Source organism: Mastomys coucha, unplaced genomic scaffold (genome assembly GCF_008632895.1).
Source record: "Mastomys coucha isolate ucsf_1 unplaced genomic scaffold, UCSF_Mcou_1 pScaffold1, whole genome shotgun sequence".
In the NCBI taxonomy this organism is placed as follows: Eukaryota; Metazoa; Chordata; class Mammalia; order Rodentia; family Muridae; genus Mastomys; species Mastomys coucha.
The window spans coordinates 51,102,351-51,112,500 of record NW_022196891.1 but is presented as its reverse complement, the minus strand read 5'-3'; positions in this window follow the sequence as shown (position 1 = coordinate 51,112,500).

The window sequence follows — 10,150 nt, the reverse complement described above, 5'->3', positions numbered from 1 at the left end:
CAAATGCCAGCCCAGGCTACTATACCCAGCAAAACTCTCAACTACCATAGATGGAGAAAACAAGATATACCATGACAAAACAAAATTTGCACAATCTTTCCATAAATCCAGCCCTACAAAGGATAATAGATGGAAAACACTAACACAAGGAGGGAAACTACACCTTAGAAAAAGCAAGAAATCTTTCAACAAACCCAAAAGAAGATAGCTGCACAAACATAATTCCACCTCTAACAACAAAAATAACAGGAAGTAACAATCACTTTTCCTTAATATCTCTTTACATCAATGGTCTCAATTCCCAAAAAAAGAAGTAGACTAACAACTGGATACATAAACAGGACCCAGCATTTTGTTGTATACAAGGCATGTACCTCAGTGACAAAGACAGACACTACCTCAGAGTAAAAGGCTGGAAAATAATTTTTCAAGCAAATGGTCCCAAGAAACAAGCTGGAATAGCCATTCTAATATCAAATAAAGTCAACTTTCAACCAAAAGTTATCAAAAAAGATAAGGAAGGACACTTCATGCTGGTCAAAGGAAAAATCTACCAATTTGAACTCTTAATTCTAAACATCTAACCTCCAAATGCAAGGGCACCCACATTAATAAAAGAAACTTTACTAAAGTTCAAAGCACACATTGCACCCCACACAATAATAGTGGGAGACTTCAACACCCCACTCTTAGCAATGGACAGATTATGGAAACAGAAACTAAAGAGAGACACAGTGAAACTAACAGAAGTTATGAACCAAATGTATCTAACAGATATTTATATAACATTTCATCCTAAAGCAAAAAAATATACCTTCTTCTCAGCACCTTATGGTACCTTCTCCAAAATTGACCATATAATTGATCACAAAATAGGCCACAACAGACACAAGAAGATTGAAATAATCCAATGTACCCTATCAGATCACCATGAACTAAGGCTGGTCTTAAATACCAACAAAAACAACACAAAGCACATATACACATGGAAGCTAAACATTGCTCTACTCAATGATAACTTGGTCAAGGAAGAAATAAAGAAATTAAAGGCTCTTTAGAATTTAATGAAAATGAAGACACATCATACCAAAACGTATGGGACACAATGACAGCAGTGGTAAGAGAAAAACTCCATAGCTCTAAGTGCCTCCAAACAGAAACTGGAGAGAGCTTACACTAACAGCTTGACAGCACACCTGAAAGCTCAAGAACAAAAAGAAGCAAATACACCCAAGAGGACTAAATGGCATGAAATAATCAAACTCAGGGCTGAAATCAACCAAATAGAAACAAGAAGAACTACACAAAGAATCAATAAAACCAAGAGCTGGTTCTTTGAGAAAATCAACAAAATAGATAAACCCTTAGCCAGACTAGCCAGAGGGCACAGAGACAGTATCCAAATTAATAAAATCAGAAATGAAAAGGGAGACATAACAACAAAATATAACTTAAAATTATTCTGTTTGTTGAATATTAACAGTTGAAAATATTAAAATCATGTTCTACAAACAAACAAACAAAAACAGTAGCCAGGTTTGTTTGCTTACTACATTATCATATATTACATATGGTCTCACGTGATCTGTGATAAAGGGCGTCACCTACATCATTTCACTTTAATGTACAGACAAAAAAAAAAAAAAAAAACACAGCACACAGAGGAGCCAAGTGGCTTTCTCTCAGCCATTCAGTGAAGAGCCCAGCCTCAGACCTGGCTTTGGAGCCGTGTGTGTCTTTGACCCTGAGATGCAACCTTCCCTCTTAGTGTCTGCTAAGTCACACCTTGTAGGAAGAACTGAACCCTGAGACCCTGGTGCAGGGTCTTCCCACCCACCTGCTCCCCCCAGGGTACTCAGTAAGGATGTTGGGGATTTTGCATCTGGGCTCTGTGAGAGATATAAGAGAGATGCAAAGCAAAAGGCTTGGAACGATTTCCTTTGAGGCAGCCAGGACAGAATGGCTTTAGGATGGGCACAGCTGTTAGCCCAAACCACTGATAAAAAAGTGGTTTATTCACATGTGCTGGAGAGCTTTATACACTCTCTTCTTTTCTTTTCCATGTTTATTACTCAGCTGTTGCTCTTTACTGTAAGAAATAATAATAATAATAATAAGCTTATTTTTAAGCATAAAAAATAAAAAACAAGTAAAATGATCACATTTATTTGTGTGTGTGCCACAGTGCACATATGGAGGTTAGAGGATAACTTCCGGGAGTATAGGGTCTCTACTTCCATCATGGGAGAATCCCAAAGAAGGAGCTGAGGTCATCGGGCTTGCTGGCAGGTACTTTTAATCCCTGAGCCAGTCTCTATTACACCCACTTCAAAGTTGAAAATTTCTCAAGTGTATAACTGACATAGTGGCATCAGGAACAAGAACAAGACAAACACCTTGGTCATAACTTTAGAAAAACCTGAAGTCCAGGTGTCTTAAAGGCCTTCTGCACAAGTGTCAATAAAATGGGGCAAAAGTTTTTTTGTGTTTGACATACTCAATAATCTTCTCATTTATAAAGTGAAAGTGAAAAACATAAAGCATTAACCTTACTTTTACTTTTACAGACCAATTATCAACAAATAACTGGACACAACATTTGAAATATGGACTTCTATACACACATATATGTATACAAATATATATATACATATGTGTATATATATATACATATATATACACACACACACACACACACATACATACATACAGAGAGAGAGAGTTTTGTTTTGAGACAGGATTTCTCTGTGTACCCATGAATGTCCTAGAACTTATTCTGTAGACAATGCTGGCCTCTAACTCAGAGATCCACTTGCCTCTGCCCTCTACCCTCCACCCCTGCCCCTGCCTCCCCAGTGCTGGAATTAAAGGTGTGTTCCACCACCACCTACTATAATAATATATTTTGAAAGAATCTTTCAGAGTACATTGATTAACGGTCTTTAACTTACCTGGTTCCAACAGATCTCTTGCTCATGGTTCTTTTAGCACCCTACACCCCTATCCCACCACCACCACAGACATAAATACACACAATGAATATTCTCCTGTGGAGACTAAATGGACTATATAGGACTATATGGACTATAATGGACTATAGGACTAAATGGTAGAAGGTCAAAATCCTGTTCAATAGTTTCCTACCCAGGCTCTCAGTTTCCATGGGACTCTATAAAATGATAAGATATTTCTTTCCTAGAATCATACAACTGCATCTTGAGGCAGTAGACAGAGGGTGAACAAGAACAATGTATAAGGACTCATGTGTAAAGACCTCATGATGAAGACCCTACTAATTAAGGGTGAAGTGTACCATTTTCCAGATAGTCTTCTAAGCTCGGCACAAAATGACAGACTCTCTTTAGTAAGCAGGGTTTGTCCTTCTCTAACCTCGTATGGAGATCTCAAAAGCCCCACACACCTCTCTCTACCTGTGGAATGCTGTCGTTAGATTACAAGCTCAGTTTCCTTTTTCCCCGATTAGAACACAACTAGTGCACCTGAGATTCCTGGAGTGCCTCCCCGTGCTAATGAAGCATCTCAGTACCTTAGCCTTCAGCCAATGACCTTTGTGCACCCTGGATATTCCTACCCCCTTCCCCAAAATTATAGGACCCTTGATTCACCCCTATTACAGTTGACCTGTCTCCCAGAAGCTGATCCCAGAATATGTCATCATTTCCATTTGTACTCATGGGCTGCCTGAACCGTGAGGGTTCAGCACTCTGCTCTCTTTGTTCTCATTGGCCACCATTTCTCCCCCTGGAGAAAGGAGGGCTCACAATGAGTCCTATTACTGTTTTAATGTAAAACATTGATTTTGATTTTTTTTTTTTGAAAAAAAAAATCCTAGTTGCAAGGGACAGAGGACACATATTTGCACATTCACAGTCCTCTATATAAAGAAAAGGCTGACTACTAAAGGTAAAAATGTTACGTTGTCACATGATCACTGTGACTGTCATTGGCATTCTTGCATATTTTGTGCTGATTCAATTTTATAAGACTTCTATAGTGCTTTCTGGACTTATACTATGACTTATCAACTGTGAAAAGCCAATAAAAAAAGAAAAGACAGACAAGAGAACGGTGATTTAATGGTGGTGCAGGTCTTTATTTGTGGGGGAAGCTGCAGAAGGAGCCATCTGTAAGAATCAGAACTCTATTAACAAGCTGGGGAGTTGTAGGACAAAGGGGGGATAGGGGAAGAGGTTAGAGCTTTCCTTAGGGGCTCACAGTTGGTCATTGCTAGGAATACCCAGCGAGTAGTCACTTAAGGAATGTTAGGTGATCAATAAACACCTGGCTGGGGTTCCCTAAAGCAGAGAGTCTCAAGAATCGCAAGAACCAAGTTAACTTACTTCTAGGAAACAAATCACTCTGATTACTGGGAATGTCTGTCACAGTCCAACCAAAACAAAGGAGCTTACAAAATGGTGTGGCCCTGGCTGACATCCGTACTTTTGTGTTATTAGCTAGGTGAAGGCAAAGTTGTCATTTTCTTGGCTCTTTCCTGCTAAACAAGAGCAATATCCCCATCGAGGGTCTTAGGAGAGTATCTGGTATCAGAGGTTTTGGAGGAAAAATCTGTGAGAGAAAGGTCTGTTCTCAACGGCTTCCAAGCCTGCTGATAATCTGTCTAGCTACCTAACATGCTCAAGCATCAAAACCCTAAAATCACTTAGGAGGCAGACGTCAAGTCCGTTTGACTGCTTCTGACTGATCTTGAGAGTATAGAGTGTCCTAGGCTTTCTACCTTTGCTGATGTTAAGGCATTGCAGGGCAATCAGGGGGTGATAGATAGATAGATAGATAGATAGATAGATAGATAGATAGATAGATAGATAGATAGATAGATAGATAGATGCTAGACTGTCAAAAGACCATCTAGTATGGATCAACTGTAAATGAAAAAAATAACAGTTGAGGACACTTGGTCCAGACTAATAGCATCACTAATAAGATCATAATAGATTCAAACCATTTTTTTACTTTGAGGATCCAGAGACCCAGTTTTTTTGTTTGGTTTGGTTTTTGGTTTTTTTTTTTTTTTTTTTTTTTTTTTTTTTTTTTTTTTCGAGACAGGGTTTCTCTGAATAGCCTTGGCTGTCCTGGAACTCACTCTGTAGACCAGGCTGGCCTCGAACTCAGAAATCCACCTGCCTCTGCCTCCCAAGTGCTGGGATTAAAGGTGTGTGTCACTACCGCCGTGCCAGAGACCCAGTTTTAAGGTTGTTCACCAATGAGACGGTGGTACTGGGTGTGGTCTTCATCTGATCTATAGACTACATAGAGCATGAGAAAGAGGCATAAGCAGAATTATCAGAGCTGTACAAACAGCAGCAGCATGTTACAGAAAGCATGGAAGAGCTTTATTTAACTTGATTTCAGCCCAGGCAGCTGTGATGAGCCTGCCTGGTACGTTCAGAACCCATGCCGACCTGTAAAATCTGACCTACTGTTTGCTGTATACGACTATAAATAATGTTAGCTTTGCAGTATAACAAGCTACACCTTAGTAAAAATACCTTTTCAATGAAAGTGGAAGACTAGGACAGGGAAGATACAAAGGGCCTCCCCCTCCCAGATCACTTGGCCATTTTTTTCACTAGCTTTCCTAGGAAATTGGTGACCTTGAGAAACAGAGAAAGAAGTGTTCCAGCTTTGCAGTCCAGGTTTGCTTTTTGTGACCAAGAAATGACACTTCCTGGAGATGGAGCAATGGCTCGGTGATTAAGAGTACCTCCTATTCTTCTAAAAGACCTGGCGACAATTCCCAGCACTCACAGAATGGCTCGCATCTGTCTGTAACTTAGTTACAGTGAATACAAGGCCCTCTTCTACCTCCTTGAGCACCGTACATACATGCTGCACATACATACATGCAGGCAAAACACTCATACACATAAAAATAAATATTTAATGGAAAAGAGAAACATGAGACTTCCCTATTAGACAATTTCTTAGAACAGTGTTTCCCAACCTGTGGATTGGATATCGCTTTCATAGATGTCACCTAAGATGACCAGAAAATGCAGACATTTACATTACAATTCATAACAGTAGCAAAATTACAGTTATGAAGTAGCAACAAAAATAATTTTATGGTTGGGGGGAGGGGAGTCACCACAACATGAGGAACTGTATTAAAGGGTCGCAGTATAAGGAAGGTTGAGAACCACTGTCTTAGAATAATATCTCAGCATAGCTGTTCATCCTTCCCAAACATGACTAGGATCTAAATTATAAGTTAAAATACTTAATAGTTGAATCTCCTCTCTCTATCCCCAATGCTTGATCAGTTGTAAATGTAAATTTCAGCATGTTCCCCCATATCCTCAAGTGTATTTACAATGGCTCTGTATTACTCTTAGCTAATCCTGATACAGAAAATCACATGGTCCCTGCTCAGTTTCTCAGAAGTCTGTGCCAGGCAGGGCCTTCACCCAGAGCAGGGGATGGAGTTTCACAGGGGTTTGTTTTGGCATGTTCTCTATGTGGACTATGTACACTCTACATCCTGGACCATTAAGTCCCTAGAAGGAGAGGGTAGGCTCGCAAAGCCAGTTAGAGACTCTAGAGGAGCCAAATTGGCCCTGAAAACCATGAAGAACCAAGTCTATTTTCTGCAAAGTTAAAATCCCAAACTTCTTACTTGTGAGGCTGGGTGAGACCTGAGAGTTCTGTCCTGTATCTGAACTGCCTGGAAACCTATGTAGCCAGGTTCCTGTGCATTTTCTGTCTCCCTGAGTGGCTGTGCTTAGCAGGGCCCCAGTGCTTAGCTTTCACCCAGAGAGTCAGCAACAAAAACTCTGCATTCCCACCCAGCAGAAGCTGAGCATCAACTCTTCTCTTAAACGTGTGAGACACAGCCAGGATTAGCAGAGTCGACCTTGTTTAAAGGTAGATTTGGTTGGATGATATGAATTGACATCTCACTGAAGAATTGCTATCCCTAAGAGCTTGACTGAAGATGGATGATCTTCTGGCCTCACGAGAAGCTAGGTCTGGCCCCGTGATTTGGCACAACAGATTTGGCACAAAACACTTCAGGTTTCCAGCTCTTGAGATGTGTGGCAGATGATCAGATGCAGCCAAAAACGAGAACTTGGTGCTGTAGTTGGGCATGTGGCTGGGTGGACGGAGACCTGCCCAATCATTATTCCTTGATCTAGTCTTTCTAGATTGATTTCTATGTAGTATTTCCAAGCAAACTCTGCAGAGAGCAACCGTGACTTTGGCAGGGACTTGTGTCAGGAAACATTTTCCTTAGAAGGAACAGAAGAAATTTATCTATCTATCTATCTAATCTATCTATCTATCTATCTATCTATCTATCTATCTATCTATCTATCTATCTATCCATCTATCTATCCATCTATTTGTCTATCAATCTACCCATCCATCCATCTATCCATCCAACCCATCTATCCATCCAACCCATCCATCCATCCATCCATCCATCCAACCCATCTATCCATCCAACCCATCCATCCATCCATCCATCCAACCCATATATCCATCCAACCCATACATCCATCCAACCCATCCATCTACCCATCCATCCAACCCATCTATCCATCCAACCCATCCATCCATCCATCCATCCATCCAACCCATATATCCATCCAACCCATACATCCATCCAACCCATCCATCTACCCATCCATCCAACTCTATCATCTATCTACCTGTCTGTCTATCATCTGTCTGTCTTTCTCTCTCTTTCACAAAAACCTTCTCCTCTTTATTCTTAATAAGTGATGAGACTTCTGGCTATCTGATGGCTTGATGTTCTAGTGCCAGCATCTTCATCTACAAGCTTATGCTCATTTGTGACTAGTTAGCTAAATTGCCCACAAATGCAAATCAGTGAGTGGTCACAAAGCCCCAGACCTGAACCTTCCAAACAAGTTAGCTCTGGCCTTTAACCTAACCATTTCCCTTTCCCTCATGATCAGCTGCTCTTTGGCAGCATAGCAACAGACCAGGCCTCCCTCCTTCTCAGTGATCTCACAAGGACACTTGTAGCACTCTGACTGACCTGGCTCTTGGTAGCACTAGCAGAGTGTGTGCTTGATTCCCATTCATTGCCAACATTAGCTACTGGGTCCCCCATGCTGCACATGGTTCAAACAGGATCCCAGCCTGCCCTATCCCCTCTACCTCCTCCCATCCACCTCCACCCCCACCCCCACAGCCACAGACTGTGGCTGGGCTCTTGACACTTGCACCCTGCAGCTACTGTGCCAGCTATGAATGAGGCTCACCCAGCTGAAAGCTGAGGGTCTGTTCCAGCAGCCTCTGCAGAGATTTAGACATGTCCACCTCATGAATCTGCAGAGGCAGGCTGGCAAGTGGTCACGGACAGACCATCTCATGAGATTTCCTGTGCTTCCTGCAACTGCTGCTGCCCAGGCCACGGGTCCCAAGAAGAGCTTTTCTCATGCTGGCTCAGCACTTCCGCTGCCAGTTGTGGCAGAGGCCAGATGGAAGGGGTGTGGACAGAAAAATAATGAAGGAATAGGCCCTCTAGTTTTTCTTGTTCTATTTTGAGTTGTTTTAGAGCTTTTTGTTTGTTTGTTTGTTTGTTTGTTTAGCTGTTTTATCTCTGATTTTTTTAAGGGATCATGAAAAGAGAAAGTCCTGGATAAAAAGGCAATGTACTGAAAAAAAATCACTAAGTCAATTCATGTAACATTTGCAAAGAAGGCTCATGGTGTGCAGAATGCAGCCAGGGTCACTGTGGAGTTGGCCCTTGATGACCATATGACAGCTTAGAGCAAACATTGGAGAAAACAGGATTGTCAATCACAATCTTGCAGGATTTCAAAGGAAGGGAATGAATGATGCCTAGTCTCTTCATGCCAGAGTGACAGTGATCAAACCACTTAATGACTCTTTGCTATTCTATTAGGAGCCAACCTCCACCTGAATTCATCCTCCCCCTCCCCCTGTATCCTGAGCATTGTTTAGCACCTAATCCAGAGCCTTGTCTCTCAGTGACTAGAAGTCATTCCTATGAAAGAGACCCCATGTACTTTGCATCTTCTACCAAAACATTCTCTCCTCATAGTTATCACTGATCCTTCCTCTAGGCCCTAGCCCTGAGCTGTGTTATCAACCAATAGAACTCATTTTTACTGTAAAGGACATGGATACTTTGTCACCTTGCTAGGGAGTGATTATGTAGCTATCCCTAAAGCTTTGTTGTGATACTCTTCACATGGAAACCCCTTCCCAAAATTTTACTATGCTCAAATGTGTATGAATAATAAGCTACAAGGTCAGACTCTGAAGGCTTTTGACCCAGTGTGTGTAAAGATGGTACTGACTTTCATTCTCCACCTCTCTGTATTGTCGCCCAGCCAGCCATGAGGCCTATGGGGTCCCTGACAGTAACAATGTTGAGCCAGTTCTTCCTCTGACTCCACCCATTCCCAGATCTATTGTTCATCGAGTACAATGGTTCCAACAGAAAAACACCAAGTTCAGAGTCGAATGCTCGGGAAAGTGAAGAATATGCGTTGTTCAATAGATTGTCCCACTGTCCAGCAAAGGGCACATACAATACTTATGGAGTGATGGGCAGAAGTAATTTGGGCTGAGATCAGCATTAGACTGAAAGAAGGATACTTAAACAAAACCAGATGCGCTACTTTAGGGCTACTGAGCAACTGCTGGCCTTTCTCTTTGCCCACGTTCTTAGAAAGGATTCAGGTGAGTCCTTCCCACTCCATTCCCAAACATACAATCAGATACTAAGAGCTCGTCTAATAGAAGTAAACATTTGGAGGCTGGAGAGATGGCTCAGCAGTTAAGAGCATTGACTGCTCTTCCAGAGGACCGTCTTTGAGTCCCAGTACCCACATTGTAGCTGATAACAGTCTCTATAACTCCAGTCCCAAGGGGTCCAATACCCTATTCTTGCTTTTGTGGGTACCACACTTATGTGGTATGCAGACATACACGTAGGCAAAATACCCATATACATAAAAGAAAAAATGAAAATGTAAACATTTAGTAAAAACTTAGTGAGCAGCACATGGTAAGTCGTCACGCGCTCTTGTGGGTGAAGTCGGTGTTAGCCTGTTCCTGTGGGTGAAGTCGGTGTTAGCGTGTTCCTGTGGGTGAAGTCAGTGTTAGCGTG